This window comes from Vicia villosa, linkage group LG4 (assembly GCF_029867415.1).
Source record: "Vicia villosa cultivar HV-30 ecotype Madison, WI linkage group LG4, Vvil1.0, whole genome shotgun sequence".
In the NCBI taxonomy this organism is placed as follows: domain Eukaryota; kingdom Viridiplantae; phylum Streptophyta; class Magnoliopsida; order Fabales; family Fabaceae; genus Vicia; species Vicia villosa.
In genome coordinates, this window is record NC_081183.1 from 51,818,211 (window position 1) to 51,824,686 (window position 6,476).

The following is a 6,476-nucleotide window of genomic DNA, read 5'->3' on the forward strand; positions in this document are numbered from 1 at the left end:
AATTGGCATATAAATATTAATTTAATTTATCAACTTGTAGTAGCTATATATATATATATATATATATATATATATATATATATATATATATATATATATATATATATATATATATATATATATATATATATATATATATATATATATATATATATATATATATGAGGAGGGTTATATTTACTCCGGGAGTAAATCATTATAACTTACTCCAAATCTAGACCATTGATTCTTCTCAATCTAATGGTTAAAAATAATAAGTAATAATTTCTCTCTCCACATTTAATTACTCATTATTTTTAACCATTAGATTGAGAAGAATCAATGGTCTAGATTTGGAGTAAGTTATAATAACTTACTCCTGGAGTAAATATAACCCTCCTCATATATATATATATATATATATATATATATATATATATATATATATATATATATATATATATATATATATATATATATTTAATGTTGAAAAATATGTGAGTATATGGTGTAGTACACTTCACGCACATATAAAATCGATTATCTACCTGTGTGTTTGCATAGATCCTACAATATTGTTACAAATGTGCAATGCCCGCGTGTCAACCCCGTTTCGCATCCGTTTTGCAGGGTGGGACATGATTTTAGAATCCATGTGTCCATTTAAAAAATATGTCACTTATTTCTGTTTATGAAAATAATTGTATTGACTTTTTTTCGTTAAATAATTGTATCATTAGTTGACTATTTCTCATTGATAAAATATTTGAATTTTTCTTATTTATAAAAATATTTGTAACTTATTCTCGTTTATAAATATATTTAAGAAATTTTCAGAATCAAGTAATAGTATGTAAAATTTACTCCACAAATTCATGCTTTAATAGTCATGCCATTGTATCATGCCATTGTATCATAAGAATGCAAAATAAATGTGTGCTTTTATTAATTTAGAGGCTCAAGAACTTATTATTCCCTCCATTTATTTTTAAGTGTCATTTTAGAAGAATTTTTTTCCTAATTAAGTGTCGTTTTATAATTTAATGTTATAATTTGTTATTTATATCCTTATTTTTTTAATAACTCCACCTCAAATTTTTCGATTAGTTATTGGAAAAAGATAGTGTATGATTGAATTTATTTGACAAGAGAAAAATAAATAAAAGTATAATAGGAAAAATAACTCTAATAATCCATTATCTTGGTTGAAGAGCTTTTTTATAAATTAATTAGTTTATAATTATACCTCTAAAAAATTCAATAGAAATATATATATTATCAATCTATTAAAAGTAAAGTACTTGGAAATTTCAAGTCTAACCTTTTGATAAAATGTTATATCTTTTCTTATTTCAAGGGTATAATAGAATAATCAACACTATGTTGTTACCATATTCATTTGACATGTCCATCTATCATAATTTTATACACTATTTTTTTTATTTGATTTATATTTAAATTCTTTGATTTCATTCACGGTTAATGAGAAATTGGAATAGACATGGGCAAATTAATTTGGTATATTATTAAATGGTATATTATTTAATGCATGATTTAAAAATATTCACTATTTTGAATATTGACGGTAAGATTAAATATATATCATTACACTACAAGATTAAATGTATATCATTGAAATTAGAATAGACTATTTTGATATTTCAAGATATCACAACTTCCCATATTCATTCTCTACCCTATATAGAAAGCATTCTAAAGCCTTACTCTTTCACTCCCCAATCTTCTTTATTCTCCATTACTTTCGAAAGGTTACTTATTATTTTCCAATTCTTCTTCATTTCCGTTTTGATTCTCTGTGTCCATTTTAATAAAGATGTTGTTCGTTGTAAATATATGTGCACTTGTCATAAATATTAGGGTTTTTTTTTGTTAATATATGATGTTGGGATCGTTCTAATTTCCCATGGTTAATTTTACGTTTTGCCGCTGGATATGAATTCAAGCCATTGTTCCACCGCATTTGGTGTCAAATTTAATTTTTTTATATCTTAAACGCAATTAAATGATATAATTACAATAATAATTGTCAAATTATTATTTAATCATAATTACAATTTTTTGATCAATAATTACAATTTATTATTTCTTTATTTTAGTGTGATTGTTTATAACATATTTTGATTCTTAGGTGTCTAATACTACAAATTATTTTTTGTTTTTATCATTTATACAAAAGAAAAATAAAATTTGAGATTCTATTTTGAAATAAAAGAATTTTTTTTTAAATTATAGATTTTTATGAGAAAATTAATAAGAATATGAAACACATTTAAATTAAAAACATTACCATCTATTTTAAATATTTTGGCCTCAATTAATGGACCATTTTATAAATTATAGTTGATGTCAACAGTAAAATATTAAATTATAAACCTCAAAGGGTTGATTCAGTTGACAAATGAGTTTTCTCCAAAAAGGGACGGAACCGACTAGTACCCGGATTTCCGAGCCCGGGTCCGGATTAGTCACGTGGGACCCCTTTCCCCTCAGATACCGGTCGGTTAACTCCAAAAAAAAAAATTAAATTATAAAAATTACAGTAACATATTTTTTTTTATCTTCGAAATATATATAATGGTAATTAAAGATTGAAAGTGTTTTTAGTTATAAATATACTAAATTAAAAAATATATATTAATTGATTTATTATAAAAAATTTCAAACAAAATTTTTTATAAAAAAAATAAAAGTTGTTCTATGATAAACTAAAAGTAAGTGTTACTCTATTCTTGTTTAAGTATATTGTTGATCCAATTTAAAGGATAATGGGTTTATAATATAATTTAATATTATTTGTTAGCTTAAAATATGTTATCTTTTAATAATGATATACGGGTTTCACTATAAAGTTATTACATTTTAAAAATTATAATAAATTTTAATAAACAAAATTTAAATAGACAATAACTGTTTAATAAATAGACAAAAATTTGAAAATTGAAACGTTCGCAAGATTATTAGCTTTTACATAATAAAATAAATTAAAATCAACTGTAACTTTCAAATTTAAATAAACAATAATTTAAAACCAACTCTAATTTTCAAATTTAAATAAACAATAATTATCCAATAAATTATAATTTCCAAAAATATTAATTTTTTAATTTTGAAAATTGAAACGTTAAATCATTATTAGGAGACTAAATCACTTTATATCTTTTGATTATAGTGTAAAATAAATTTCACACGTTATACTTTTCATTGTGCAGAAAACAATCACTTTATGACTTTTGTGTCAATACCAATTTACTAAGGAAATTTGCATTGTGAAAAACTTAATAATTTTATTCTTTTATTATTCATAATAATTAATAATGTCTTTTATTATTAATCATAATTATCATTTTTTTTATTACAATATCAAAATTGAGTTTTTTAAAAAAATTTGGAGTTTTATTTGCAACAAAATTTAATTTAATTTTTGTCAATACCAATTTACTAAGGAAATTTGCATTGTGCAACACTTAATAATTTTATTCTTTTATTATTCATAATAATCAATGTTGTATTTTATTATTAATCATAATTATCATTTGTTTTTTATTACAATATCAAAATTGAGTTTTTTTTTTAAATTGGAGTTTTATAAACAATTAATTTAATTTTTAAATATTATCATTATATATTATTATCAAGCATACTAAATTTTATATAAATTTAAATTATTATTAGTTATATTATTTTAAAATTTTATTATATTTTTATTTAAAATTATTTAATGAAATATCAAATAATTTTTAAATTTTATAAATTTTGTAGAGTTAAACTTCTATTATGAAATTCTCCTAAATAAAAAAGTTAGAAAAAATATTCGTTTAGAATCAAAATTTCAAGATACCATGGAGTGTAGATATTCATTTAGAACTGAAATTTGACGGGAAGCTATCATATATTGTAGGTTTGTAAAAATTTTAGATATGATATATTAAGAAGGATTTAAAACTGATATTTGACGGATAGCTGTTATAAATTTTAGGTTTGGAAAAATAACTAATATCCAAAAAATAATGTTATTTGAATTGGAAAAATGATTTTATTCAAATATGTAGTTTTACAATTAAGTCATCTGGATTCAACTGAGTTTTGTTAATTCATCTGGATTCACGGGTAGATGTAAACGTTATCTATGAGATATCAGTTGTATACTCTTCATTCTAATATCCATCTTTTAAATATTTTTCTTGCTGACGGGACCCGTGCGATAGCACGGGTTTCTTACTAGTGGTGCTAAAAAAACAAAAAAAATAAATTGTTTAAAAATGATAGATTGTTTTTTTTTTTATAAGCAATGGGATTAAAAGGAGTATTATGGATACTCCAAACCAAGGAGAACAAAGGGAAAACTCCTACTACTCAAAACAATTGAGAGGAAGGATATTCTAAATGTGAAAATTACAATTATCCCTAATGGCATAAAACGATTGAAGCCAATTCCAAGAGAATAAAACTATCCCCGACATACATTCGGTAAAACTAAAAGACTCATTTCTAAAAATAATCGCATTACGTTTTAATCAAATGTTCCACACCGTAGCTAGCCAAATGACCGCAATGATAAATCTCTTAGCTTTAGCCTTCCCCTTCTCAAAGAAATCAAAAAACTCCTCAAACTCTTCCAAAAGAAGATTGTCAACTGGACCAATCCATTCGAACACCTTCCTCCATATACTCGAAATGACAAAACACCCTCCCTTTAAATGAGATAAATCTTCCTCCTCCAGTTAACAAAAATCACAAAATCTCCCTCCATCTACCAAAGTGATACCCCGTTTTATTAATTGGTCCTTCGTTGCCAATCTATTGTGAACGAGTCTCCATCTGAAAAAAAGGATTTTCGGGGGGGCTTTAATGCTCCAAAGGAATCCAATTCTCTTGAGAAAAGAAGAATCTAAGGAGGGACTTTTAAGCTTTTCATAAAATCTATCATAGCAAGAATTTACCTTGAAAACTCCTACACTGTTGCAGCCCCAAGTAAAGTTGTCTTGCATCCCCTCCGTAGGCCGAAAAACATCAATATGATCGAACAGTTCCTGCCATAAAAACTCGCTGCTGCTGCCATCATGGAGCAGCTCTTCAGCGGTCTTCCAGCACCACCCAGAATCAACAAAACTGCCGCCTCCGCTACCGACAGTGCATCGTTTTTTGCAAGCACGAACAGCTCCGGAAATTGATGCATGAGAGCTTGCTGCCCCGACCAATTGCTGTACCAGAACGGGACAGCAGTGCCATCTCCGAGTTGACACCCGATTGCACATGCAAAATTATGATTAAAAAGAGAAGCATAATTGTCGGATGTTAAAATATCCGTCCACCAAATTGAGTCATTTTTCTTCACGGCCGATATATGACCTATAAGAATTTTCAACCTTAAATTTCCGTATCTAGCCTTGAGGATTTTACTCCAAATCGCCTCCTTCTCAACCAAAATCCTCCATTTCCATTTGATAATCAATGCCAAGTTCATTATTTCGATATTTTTAACACCCAAACCACCTTCTTCCCGAGGTTTGCAAACGGTGTCCCAAGACACCCAGTGGATAACTCTCTTTGTTTCACTACCACTCCATAAGAATTTAGCTTGAATTTCCCGGATTTCATTTAAGATCTTAGACGGCACTTTATAAAAGGAAAGAGAATAAATGGGCATCGAGCTTAACACAGAATTAATCAAACACACACGCCCCGCACTATTGAGATTGATACCCTTCCACACGGACAACCGCCTCTTAATCACCGAAATCAAATCCCTCCACATAGAAAGCTTCCGCGGATTGTCGCCCACCTTGACACCAAGAAATTTGAAAGGAGTTATGCCCACGTTGCAAGAGAGAAAAGTAGACGCCGCTTCTAGGTAATCTTCATCCACATTTACCCCATAAAGTTTGCTTTTATTAAAATTAACTCGCAGCCCCGACATTAATTCAAAGCCCCTTAGCAAAACCTTAATACTCCATAAATTCGCCATATCACCTTCCGCCAATATTATGGTATCATCCGCAAATTGTAACACATTAACACTCTCATCTTCGTTAATATTGAACCCCCTAAAATCTCCATTCGCTATAGCTCCTCTCATTAAAGCCGTGAGGACTTCCGTGACTAGGACAAATAAAAAAGGAGATAACAGATCACCTTGTCGGAGCCCTTTATTGACCTTAAAATCTTTCGTGATACTACCATTGATTAAAACGGACATACCACTATTGCAAATACATCCCTCCATCCATCTCAACCATCTATCACCAAACCCCATTTTCTTGAGAACAAAAAGAAGAAACTTCCAACTAACCCGATCATAGGCTTTTTCAAAATCCACCTTCAAGATGACACAACTCCTCTTCTCTCTTTTGGCTAAATCCAATACTTCGTTCACTACCAAAACACCGTCTAAAATGCTTCTTCCCAGTACAAAGGCCGTTTGATTAGGCCACACCAATTTCCCAACTACACATTTCAATCTACCCGCCAACATTTTA